The following is a 12817-nucleotide window of genomic DNA, read 5'->3' as shown; positions in this document are numbered from 1 at the left end:
GAAGCAGTTCTCATCAGACTCTGAGACCCCAGACAGAACCAATTCCTAGTCCATGTGGGTCAGTAATGGACAGGGGATGACTGCCATTTTCCTCAGAATCCCAATCCATTTATGGTTTTCTTTTTTTTCAGCCAAGCAAATATTGGCATTAAGGCAGAGGCAATGTTCTTCCATTTTATTGTTTTTGATGTCACCAGAGCCAGTGATAAGTAGGACAGTTAAGTCAGACAGCAAGGATTTAAAGGCTAGATCTTCTTACTCTAAACTCGGAGCTCTTTTAAAGCACCATAAGTATTCTTGGCATTTTGGAAGGCTGATGGTTAGATATTTCCCCGTCTACAGATTCTGTGAAGAATTAATTTAGGTATAAAGAATATGTTTCATGAGTTACCATGGATAAAGAATTAATTACCAGGGTCCAGACCACTGGTGCCAAGCCTTATGGAGCCGCTCTTGATTTTGTTATCTTTCTGATTATAATCTTGTCTCTGGGTAATTATCGACTGAGAGTCCCCTGCAAATTTTGTGGAGGTCCTTATGACTCAGTCACAAGGATGATCTTTCTGTGTTCTTTCCTGTAGAGAGGTTTAAAATGTGGTCTTTAATCAAGAAGTCTTGAAAGGTTGACATTTAAATAACACTTTTCCGGGGGTGGGGTGGGGAAGAAGGAGACACAATAGCTTGTTGCTTCAGTACAAAGATAATTGGAGCAGTCCAGAATCAGAATAGAGAAGCCTCAGGAAGACTGAGATTTCCTGCTCTGGGGCTCTTTCTTCAGTGATGCTGTGAAAATTCAATGATTCTGGGAAGCAATAGCGAGGCACGTCAACCAATCAATCTAGAAGCATTTCTTGAGTGCTTCCTATGTGCCAGGCACTGTGCCAAGCAGTTGGATACAAAGGAAGGCAAAAATCTCCTCTGTCTAATGGGGGAGACCACCTGGATATTTCTGAAGCTCCCTGTTACATAAAGACTGGAGGGCTTTTCACTCTAGAAGGGAAAGCACGTTTCACTGTGGGAGGGGATCCTAGCAAAGGCTTCCTGCAGAAAGTAACACACGAGCAGAATCTTCTGGGAAACCAGAAATGTGATGACACAAAGGTTAGGAGGAAGAGACTTGCAGGCATGAGGGTCAGTGTGCAAAGGTACAGAGATGGGATGGTTTGGGCCAGGAACAGAAGCATACCTGGAGGGCTGAGCTATAGTGTGGGGGGGAGGAACTAATGGGTCTTCAGCCTATTACGTTAGGATTACAGAGTTTTAGATGACAAAGAAAGGATTTTATATTTGATCCAGCAGGAAATAGGGAGCCATTGGAGCTTATGGAGGAAGGATGAGGACACAATTAGACTAGTGCTTTAGCAAGATCACCTTGCAGCAAGATGGGGGGATGGGAGAGACTGGGGAGAGGGAACAGTTATTATAGTGCATGTCAGAGGCATTGGTGAACCAGGGTGAGAGCTGGAGGGGAGACAAGGGGATAGATACAGCGGGTAGTCCAGAGAAAGGAATTGGATACAGTGAGTGTAGGAAAACTTTTCAGTGAGGGAGTCATGCATTTATTTATCAATTATGCCTGTGACAAAGAGATAGAGATGAACAGAGAGACAGAGATTCAAAGACAGAGGGACAGAGATGGAGAAAGGCAGAAAGGAAACATACAGAGAAAAGAGAGAGGGGTAGGGAAAAGAGAGAAGGGGTGAGAAAGATTAAAGGGAAAGAGGGGAAAATGAGAGAGGATATGAGGAAAAGAAGGAGGAAGTGGGGGGAGATAGGAAAGGGAAAGTAAGAAAGAGAGAGGGACAGGAAGAGGGAGAAAAGGAAACAAGAAAGAAAGGAAAGGGACAGAGAGATACAGAGAGACAAAGAGAGAGAGAGAGGGAGAGAGAGAAGGAAAGAAGGAGGGAGAGAAAAGAAGCATCATATTCTCCTATAACAAAGAGCCTCCTCAGACTCCCGGTGTCCTTCTTCCCATGTTCATTGCTCCCAGGAGTTACTGACTGATAGACATCTCCTCTGGCCTCCAGTTTGTCGCTGGCCACTGCTGCCAAGTGATTATCACCTACAGGAAAGAAGCCTCGTGTCCTTCCTAAATCAGGATACTGGCTGCCAACTTCTGAGAGTCCCTTGGACAGCAAGAAGATCAAATCAGCCCATAATTAAAGAAATTAATGCAGACCATTCACTGGCAGGGGAAACATTGGGGCTGAAGCTTAAATAGTCTGGCCACAGAACTGGAAAAGACCCAGATGTTGGGAAAGATTGAAGGCAAAAGCAGAAGGGGCTGCCAGAGGGGGAGATGGAGAGAGTGTCATGGAACCAACGGGCATGAGCTTGAACTGACTTCAGGAGATGGTGGAGGCCAGAAGGCCCTGCCCTTCTCCAGTCTGTGGGTCATGAGGAGTGCACTGTACTGAACAATGGAGCTGCAACAGTTGCCCTGGCCCTGAGCCCTGAGGATGGGGAGCGTGGTCTGATGGGCAGCAGGTTCTCCCGGCCGCGTGCCCAGCTGCTGTCACAGAAACGCCAGGGCTTTGCCTCTTCCACATTGAGCTCTGGCCTTGGGTGATTCAGTCAGCGTGACTCAGGGCCTCTCGTTTATATGGCTCAATTGTGGTGCAGTCAGTTCTCATTAAAAGAAAATTCCCCATAGATTCCAATCTGAGCTTTCCAGTCCATGACCTGAAAAAGACACCGGGCATGGAGGAAGGAGGATGTTCTTTGAGAGTGTTTCTTGCAACGGGACGGTAGAAAGAGGCCTGGATTTGGGCTTCCAGAGACTGACTCTAAATTCCAGCTTTGCCTCTTGCTACCCCCATGACTTGCATAAATCAATGATCTTTTCTTGGTCTTGGTTTGCTTCCTCATCTGTAAATGAGGAGGCTTCTTGACCCTGTACAAAATTCGCCTTCTTTCTGTGTGGGCTGCTCTGCTGGCGAGCCTGCCAAGCCTTCAGGTAGGAGGGAACAATTGGGAGGCAGATGATGTGGCCTTGAACGGCAGGTCTGCGACTTTCTCCCTGTGTGATCTTGAACAAGTCTCTCATTCTGTCTTCTCTTTGAAAAAGCGAGGGTCTGGGGAAGCTACTGGCCCAGTGGATAGAGCACCAGTCCTGAAGTCAGGAGGACCTGAGTTCAAATCTGGTCTCAGACACTTAACACTTCCTAGCTGTGTGACCCTGAGAAAGGAAAGTAGGAGGAAGGGAAGGAGGGAGGAAAAGAAGGAAGAAAGGAAGGAAGGAAGGAAGGAAGGAAGAAAAAAGAAAGGAATGAAGAAAGAAAGGAAGGAAGAAAGGAAAGAAAGAAGGAAGGAAGGAAAGAAGGAAGGAAGGAAGGAAGGAAAAAAGGAAGAGTGTGGGTGAGAAGCTAATTTTCAGCCCTGCCATCTCTAAAACCCCTTCCTCAACTCCAGCCATGTGGGAGATGACTGAGCTCCTTGCATTTGATGGATTTCCAGGTCTTTTGCACCCCAATTTCCTAAGCAATCATCTGCCCTCTGCTCTTGCCACCGGACCCAGATTCCTGGCAGCCTTCTTGTTCATTGGTGCAGTCGACAAACATTTAGCAAGGGCCTACTATGTGTCAGGAGTTATGCTAAAGGCTGGGGATACAAAAAAGGTAAAAAAAACACAAACCAGTTGCTGCCCCTAAGAGTTTGACATGCAGGCCACAAGGTACAAGCAAGTCACATACAGAACAAGAAGGAGATAATGAAGTGAGGGCAGAGAGGCTTCCTGGAGAAGGGGGGCTGTAGCTGGGACTCCAGGGAGGGACCTTAGGGCTCCTTAAGCCCACCCCCCTCCTTTGACAGAGAGAAACTGAGGCCCTGGAGTGGAAGGCGTTTGCCCCGGGCCCCAGGTGGTTAGCGCAGAGTCAGGATTGCAGCCTGGTGCCTCCCCATGCTTCCTCCTTCCCATCTTCCCTCTTCTGCTGCACTCAAGGGAGCCCTGCTGTACTATTTATAGACTGTATTCATGAGATAAAAGAGCAGCGCTAATTCAGAAACATCACATTAGCAGACAAGTGAATTTCGAAATCAACCCACTGTGGACTGAACCACTCTTCTGCCTTCCTTCCCTGATCTAAAACCTCCTGCAGCCATTGAGGATTCTCCTCTCTGCCCCATCTCTGCCCCGTCTCTGCCCCATCTCTGCCCCGTGCTTCCCACTGCCCAAAGAGGGAAGAACAAGCAGACCGTGATCTCATCCCTCCCGTCCTCAACCTGCTGACAGCCCGAGCCTCTCCCAGAATTCACTCTGCTCTGCCTTCTCTGGCCCAATTTCCAGCTGTGTATCTCTCTCATTGGCTTAATCAGTGCCCGTGCCGGCCTGGCACCGACCTCTGCCAGACTGGGAATCTCTCTGGGCTAGGACCAGTTCTCTCAGCTCCCCCACTCATGCCGGCAGGTTTGGGGGAAGTGGGAGGTCTCAAGGAAGATGGGGGCAACCCTGGCTAGGGAGGAGCCGGATGGCTACTGTACACCTCAGGCTCCAAACTTGCCAGAATGGCTCCACCAGCTTTTTTTTTTAATAGTAGTTTTTTTTTTTATTTTCCAAATACATGCAAAGATAATTTTCAACGTTTACCCTTGCAAAACCTTGTCTTCCATATTTTTCTCCCTCCCTTTCCCCTCCCCCTTCTCCTATACAGCAAATAATCCAATCTAAGTTAAACACAGGCAATTCTCCCGTCCACATTTATGTCCACATTTATTATGCTGCACAAGAAAAGTCAGCTCAAACAGAAAAAAATGGGGGAAAAAAAGAAAATAACAAAAAAGGTAAAACTACTATATTGAGATCCACACTCGGTCACTCCATCAACTCTTGGTCATGAAACTATAAGACACGAGCAAGAATAAACATAACACATCTGCCCATCTATGAGCCTGGGCATCCCACCATGGTACACAGTGGCCATGGAGGGGGGTGAGCTGACATTTATGCCCTGGGCGACTTAAACTCCAGACTGCCACCCGTGACCTCCTGGGTCTTAAGAAAGAGTGTCTACTTTGAGTCCCTTGTTGGGCATGGCTCTGCCCTGCTGTGTAAAACCCATCTCTGGCCGGCTCCCTTCTTTCAACGACTGGGGTTTGCCAGAACTCCTTTCCAATGTGCTGATTCTCTTCCCCCCTTTCCAAGCTCCTTCCAGGGTCTCCATTTGTACAGAGGGCAAGCCAGGGAAACTTCTTTCAGTTGCACTTCAGCTCCCTTTTATAAGCTGTTTTTTTTACTAGAATGAAATCCATTTGAAGGCAGGGACTGTTTCTTTTTTCCTCTTCTCTCCTTCTTTCACTCCCTTCTTTCCTTCCTTCTTCCTTCCTTCTTTCCTTCTTCTCTTCCTTTCTTCCTCTTTCTCTTTCTTTCTTTCTTTCTTTCTAGGCAATTGGGATTAAGGGACTTGCCCAGGGTTAGAGCTAGAGTATCAAGTGCCTGCAGTTGCATTTTAAACTCAGGTCTTCTTGACTTGAGTGTGGCTGCTCTCTGCACAGCACCACCCCGCTGGCCCTGACTGTGCTCTGCTTGTATGTGTACCCCGAGAGCTTGCCCAGTGCCTGGCACACAGCAATGCCAGCCTTCTCTCCAGGTTCCAAATCAAAGTTCAGCACTCGTGACAACCTTAACCCCGTGAGCCACGCAGAAGTTCGATTCTGGCTCTGGAGAAACATGGGTGTTCTGAGCAGAGTAACTCCTCTAACTGTGGAATCCTCCAAGCTGGTCCCGCTGACTTCCGAGACTGGGAGGCGCATCCGCCTCCAGGGCCACTTTGGTATTGAGGATGGATACCCAACAGCTGTTCGGGTGCTCAAGGTTTCCCGACTGGCACCTGGGGTCTGCACGTAGGACACAGGATGAGCTGCCGTGGCAATCTGGCCCTTTTCTCTGAGAGGAGGCTTCTCTTCTGATCCTCTCAGAACTGGCCGGGTTTCTGCCCAAAGATTCTTCCCCCAGACGCTGCCGTTCTCAATGTTTTTCCAAATACTAGCCATTTTTTTTCCCTTTTACATAAATAACAATTTCCAAATAAGAAAGGAGGCAGTTAGACAACCTTCAGCCAATCAGGATCACTGTTAATGGGACAGTGGTACAGAAAGAGAGCTGGACTGGGGATCCAAAAATTTGGATTCAAATTCTGGATCTGCCACTTACCCTGTGGATCCTGAATAAGTCATGCAACTTTCCTGGATTTCAGCTTCTTTGTCATTAGACTGCCTCTGGGATCTCCTCCAGCTCCAGACCTATGATTTCTGGCCTTTCTTTATTTTCTGTGTTTTCATAATGCAACAAGCTCTTATTAAGGGCCTACTCTGCACCAAGGACTATGATAGGGGCTAAGGATTGAAAGAAAAAAATTAAAATGTTTTCTGTCCTCAATGAACTTATATTCTACTTGAAAAACACGGCATTTTAATAGACAAATAAACACAATATTAAATGAAAAGGGAAAAAGCACCAACAACTAGGGGTAGCCAAGACAGTCTTCCTGTAGGAGGTGGCATCTTATGGGCACCTTGACAGAAGCTAAGAATAAAGCCAAGGAGGGAATGTATTCTAAGTATGAGAAAAATCATGTGTCAGTGAGATGAGATCAAATACTAAACTCAGTGAACAAGCAATGGGACCAGTTTAGCAGGAAAATCATGTGTGTGAAAGGGAATTATGCATCGTACATCTAGAAAAGATTCTAGAGCCAGATTTTGAGGGGCTTTAGAGAAGTCGATCTTACCCTTACACTAAGGGAGTGTTCAAAATTCTTGAATGGGAACGTGACTTGGTCCAGCCTGTGCTCGGATTATTTCTGGCAGCTGCATAGAGGGTGAATGAGATGAAATTCAAGGGATTAGGAGGTTCTGACAGTTATCCAGGAGAGAGGGGGTGGGGGCCTGAACTAGAGGGGTCATGGGAATGCAGGGGGAGGCTGGATGGTAGAATTGAATAAACAGGTCCAGTACGAGGCCAGATGGCAAGTGAATGCCCAGGATCAGCAAATCTCTCTTGATTTATTCCTGTAACAACATCTTCCAGCTATTCTCCCTGATCTGCATTTGCTCTCCTTTGATCTATTTTATATATCAGAGCCATGTGAATTTTCCTTAAATATAGCTTATATCATATCACATCCCTGCTCAAGACACTGCCGGGGTCCCTTATTCCCCACAATTCCAAGTCCAAACTTCTCCCTTGGACTACTGCCAATGATCGCCATGATTGAGCCTCACTCACTCTGGAGCCAAGTTCCATTTTCTACACTATCCCAAGAACTGTCCAGCTGTTTCAGTCAAGCCATTCTCCTTAAGATTATCCACACATGGTCATTCTTACCTCCTTGTCTTTGCTTGTGCTTTTCTGCTCAATTTGTTAGCCTCTCCTCCTCCGCTTACTCATCCAGGTGTGTGTCAATAAATGTTTAATAATCAAATCTGGGGTTGGAGGTGGCCGGGGGAGAAGATGTGCACACAGTTCACTTCATTATGAATATTTCTTTCATCACTTTCTTAATTCTACACAATAAATCAAGTCCAGATCTGTCATATTTGTCTGTCCAAAGCCTAAGTGCTCACACTGAAAATTTAATAATAGATATAATTAAGAAATTATGAAAGTTTCAAAAATACCTGAGAAGATGTGTATGAACAGATGTAGAGTCAAGTGAGCTGATCAGGAGAATAATTCATATTATAGCATCAATATTATTTTTTAAATCTTATTTAATATTTTACTTTTTCCCAATTACATGTAAAAGCAATTTTAATATTCTTCCACCCATCATGTACACATCTCTTTTTTCCATGTATATTCCTTCTAACTGCCCTAATAATGAGAAAAAAATTAAGAGTATTTATTGCTTGAAGGAATTCCATGAAGGAATATAGTGTAACCTTATCTAATCCCTTATGACCTCCCTTTCCTGTTTACTTTTTTGTATGCTTCTTTTGCATCTTGTACTTGAAAATCAAATTTTCAATTAATCTCTGGTCTTTTCATGACAAATGCTGGAAAGTCCTCTATTTCACTGAATATTTATTTTTCCCTCTGAAGGATTATATTCACTTTTGCTAGGTAGATGATTTTTTTGTTATAATTCTAGCTTTTTTGCCCTCTGAAATATCATATTCCAAGCCTTTCAACCATTTAATGTAGAAGCTGCTAAAACAAGATTTAGCTTGTTTTATAGCAGCTGTGGCTCAATGACATTTAAATTATTTTTGGAGGCTTTCAATATTTCTCGTTGGTATACTGAGCCTGAAATTTGGCTATAAAATTCCTGGAAATTTTCATTTTGGGATCTTTTTCAGGATATGATTAGTAAAATCTTTCCATTCTGTTTTACTTTCTTGTTCTAGAATAGCAGGGCAATTTCTTTCCATAATTTCTTGAAAGATAATGTTTAGATTCCTTTTTTGTCATGGCTTTCAGGTAATTCAATAATTCTTAAATTATCTCTCTTGAATCTATTTTCCAGATCAGTTGTTTTTCCAATGAGATATTTCACATTTTTTTCTATTTTTTTTTGTTCTTTTGATTTTGTTTGTTTCTTAATGTAGCATAAAGTCATTACATTCAACTTACACAGCTCTAAATTTTAAGGAATTATTTTCTTCACTGAGCTTTGTATCTCCTTTTCCATTTGACCAATTTTATTTTTTTAGGCAGTTCTTCTCTTTATATATCTTTTTTTTTTCCATTTGGCCAATTCTGTTTTTCAAAGCATTTGTCTTTTCATTGGATTTCTGTGTTTTTTTTAATCATTGGTTCTATTCTGTTTTTAAGGTGTTATTTTCTTCCATTTTTGTGTCTCCTTTATCTTTTTTCATGATTTTGTTGTATCACTCTCATTTCTCTTCCTAATTTTCCCCATACTTATTTTACTTTATTTTTAAAATCCTTTTTGAGATCTTCCACAACTAAGACCAATTTATATTTTTCTTTGATGCTTTGGATGCAGGAATTTTGTCTTTGTTGTGGTCTTCTAAGTGTGTTTTGATTTTCCTTGTCACCATAGTAACTTTTTGTGCTCAGAAAGTTTTTGTTGTTGTTTTTGTTTTTCAGACTATTTCTTGAATTTTAACTTTATGCTATAATGAGGCTCTGCTTCCCAAGTAGAAAAGGCACTCCCCCAAGCTTTAGGCATTCTGTACAGCTGTTTTCAAAGGTAATCCTGCAGACCTGTAAGTTTTTGGCTCTTTCAAGTTGGTATGATCTGGGAAGAGGTGTGTTTACTACCCTCCTGTACTAATGGATCTAATGGATGTACTAATGTACTAATGGAATGTATAGCTTGGAACTGTCTAGGAGTTAATAGTGGAACCAGTCCAAAGACGGCTAGCAGGAAATTCACTCTCAAATCAACTTTATAAATAAGATTTGAAAAATCATATAAGTAGTTAATAAGACAAATTTAATTGAGTAAATAGAGAGAATTCATAGCTACAGTAGTTTCTACACTGCTGAAGAAATATATGCCAAAAGAATAAAAATCAAATATACCTCTCACTTCCTGCCAAAAAATATGATGAAACAAAGATGCAAAAGAGACAGGCAATTTTGGACATGGACAATGCAGGATTTTTTTTTTACTGGACAATGCAGCTGTTTATTGAGGGCTTCATTTTACAGAAGACTTTTTTTAATTTGCTCATTTGAAGGGATGAGGATAATAAGAGACACAAATTAATTTTTTTGAAAAGAAAAAACAATAAAGGATATTTTATGATATGATACATCACATTTATTTCAATATAATTTATTCCTCTGCAGTAGTGTTGCTCTGAATTAAAAAATCAGGTACTGCCAAAGAGGAAAAATAAACTGCTACTAAAAAACCCCCCAACATATTTCAATATCCTGCCTTAATGGAGTAGAACTGTTTTTGATATCTGTTATTGAGAAAAATGAATTGTATTTATTGAAAAAGAAATGTCATCAGAACTTAAAGTAGACAGCAACTATATTTTTAGATCACTGTATTGGTAAGACACATCTATGTAGTAAAATAAAACATTTTAAAAAAGGAATGTATGAATTAATATTCTTGTCCTATAAATTTCAGGATCCTTTGGCAAAGCACTGATTCCTCTACCCTAGTTATGGCTCTGGTCCAGCACTTGCTATATGTAATTTGGCGCAAGTCAGCTGTTTTTAAAATATCTGAAGAGCTGTCATGTGGGAGAGGGATTAGGTTTATTCCATTTGGATCCAGGAGACAGAATTAGGGTGATGGGTAGATGTTGATAACTGGCTAATTTCAGCTTGATGTCAGGAAAAACATCCAACCAATTATATCTGTCCCACAATGCAAGGGGCCACGTTGGGAGGCGAAGCTTTCCCTCTTTAAAGTCTTCAAGCCGAGGCTAGATGAGCACTTTTCAAGTGTATGATAGTGAGGATTCCTTTTGAGGATTTGTTGAAACAAGTGGTCTTTGAGGTCCCATCCAGGGATTCTATGATTCAGTGATTTGTAGAATGCTGATCCAGGGACAAAGGTTCTGTAGCTCAATGGAAAGCTGAAGGAATTGGGTAGGAAGGAGATAGGGGGAAACAGAGAAAGCGGAGAAAAACGTGAAGACATGACTGTGGAAGGGATTTATCCACATTTGCTTCAGATTATCACTTTGCTCCAAATCACATTCAATCTCAATTTTCCCATCTCTCAAATGACCACCCTCCAATTGTCACAATATTATAGTGACACTATGAAAACAAAAACAAATTGCATCTGCAAAGGCTAAAGATCCAATCCAATCCAACAACCATTTATTCAGGGCTTGCTGTGTTCAAGGCAGTTACAGATACAAAATAAGACAATTACTGCCCGCAGTGAGATTACATTCTACCGGAACCACTTTGAAACTAAGTACGGTGGCTAACTCAACGTTTGACTCTAGTACCCAATATTGAATTGATATCTTTGAATTGTGGTGCTGGAGAAGACCTTTGAGACAGCAAGGAGAGCAAACCAGTCAAAACATAAAGAAATTAATTCAGGTTATTCACGGGAAGATCAAACACTGACACAGAAGCTTAAATATTTTTGACCACATAATGAGAAGGGTCTCATTGGAAAAGACCCTGATGTAGATAAAGAGTGAAGGCAAAAGGAGAAGGGATGGCAGAAAATGAGATGGAGAGTATCATGGAAGCAGTGAACATGAGCATGGTCAGACCCTGGAAGATAGTGGAGGATAGAAGGGCCAGGGAACTACAGAGAGTTGGAGGCAACTGAATGACTGCACAATAAAACCTAGAATTGATGAAGTACTAGGAAATTTCCAATACCCAACACTCTTATCATTTCAGTATCAATTCATATGAATCTGTGACCTCTTCGAGATGTGCAATCCCTCCCCTAAGATAGCTCACTCCCATAGCAATGAGGTATCTGCTTTTCCTAGCCTCTAAGGACTCCCATCCAGAACTTCTCCTCAGTTTATCGCCAGGGATGCAGCCAGAATTTAAATTCCTTGCTTTGTCACCTTCCACCACCATTAGGATAGCAGTGGACCACTGTGACTTGTCTATGGCCCATTGGATTTAGGGTGGCCATTAAGCAGATGCATGGAAGGGGGCTCCATGGAAATGGAGCATGTTTTCTTCTTCTAGCAAGCTGCTGTCATATTCCTGGGCCATTTCCTGCCAATTTACAATGGCCTACAGAAAAAAAAATAATAACTAGACTGCATTTGAATTTATCGGGACTAGAATGCGTCCAATTGGTGTATTAGTGGGAATTGATCTACATTAGCATAATGAGCAAGATTCAAAAGTCACAGTGAAGCTGGAAAGTGCTGGTCAGTTCAGAGAAGGCTGATTTTGTCTCCCTGACTTTCCTAATGGCTTTTTCTCCATCTTCATCCATCTTGGTCTCTCCGCAGCATTTTGACACTGTCAATCCCTCTCTTGTCCTGGATGCTCTCCTCTCTGGGTTGCCATGACAATGTTTCATCCTATTCCTCTGACCTCTCCATCTCAGTCTCCTTTGCTGGATCCTCCTCCAGATCAGATCTACTGAAGACAGATGTCTCCCAGATCTGCGTTTTCTTCTCTTTTCCTTCAATATTACTTCACTTGGCAATATCATCAACTTCCATGCATTCAATTATTATTTCTGTGCTGAAGATTCTCAGATCTGTTAATCCAGCCCTAACTTCTTTCCTGGCCCCGAGTCTTGAATTTCCAACTGCCTATTAGACATCTCAAACTGGATGTCTTGGAGACATCTAAAACTCAACAAAATTGACTTTTCCTCCCAAGTCCTCCCTAATTCCTATCTTTCATAATATGGAGAGCGCTACCATTTCCCAGTCACCTATAATCACATATTCAATCAGTTGCCAATTCCTGTCATTTTTCTATCATCTCCAGGATCAGATACCAGTTTTTTTTTGGCATTCAAGCCCTTTATAACCTGCCCCTTTGTAAACAGTCTTGTTATACCTTTCCCAAGATACCTGCTGTAATACAGAGACATTGACTATCCTTTTCGTGGACCGTGGACATTTTCCTCCAAACATAGAAATCTCCCCCTTTTCATCTCTCTCCTCTGGCTTAATTTAAATCCCAGCTAAAATTCCACCCTTCTAGAAGAAGCCTTTCTGGACCTCCTCAATGCTAATGCCTTCCATCTATCGCTTATTTCTAATTTGTCCGGTATGTATTTGCCTTATCCATTGTTGTTTGTATATTGGGCCTCCCATTAAATTGTGAGTTCCTGGAGAATAGGGACTGTTTCCTGCCTTTCCTTGTGTCCTCAGCACTTAGCACAGGACCTGGCGCTTAATAAATGTTTGTTGACTGATGGGTTTGAAACAAAGCCATGAG

This window comes from Sarcophilus harrisii, chromosome 5 (assembly GCF_902635505.1).
Source record: "Sarcophilus harrisii chromosome 5, mSarHar1.11, whole genome shotgun sequence".
NCBI classification, from domain to species: Eukaryota; Metazoa; Chordata; class Mammalia; order Dasyuromorphia; family Dasyuridae; genus Sarcophilus; species Sarcophilus harrisii.
This window is presented reverse-complemented; position numbering follows the sequence as displayed.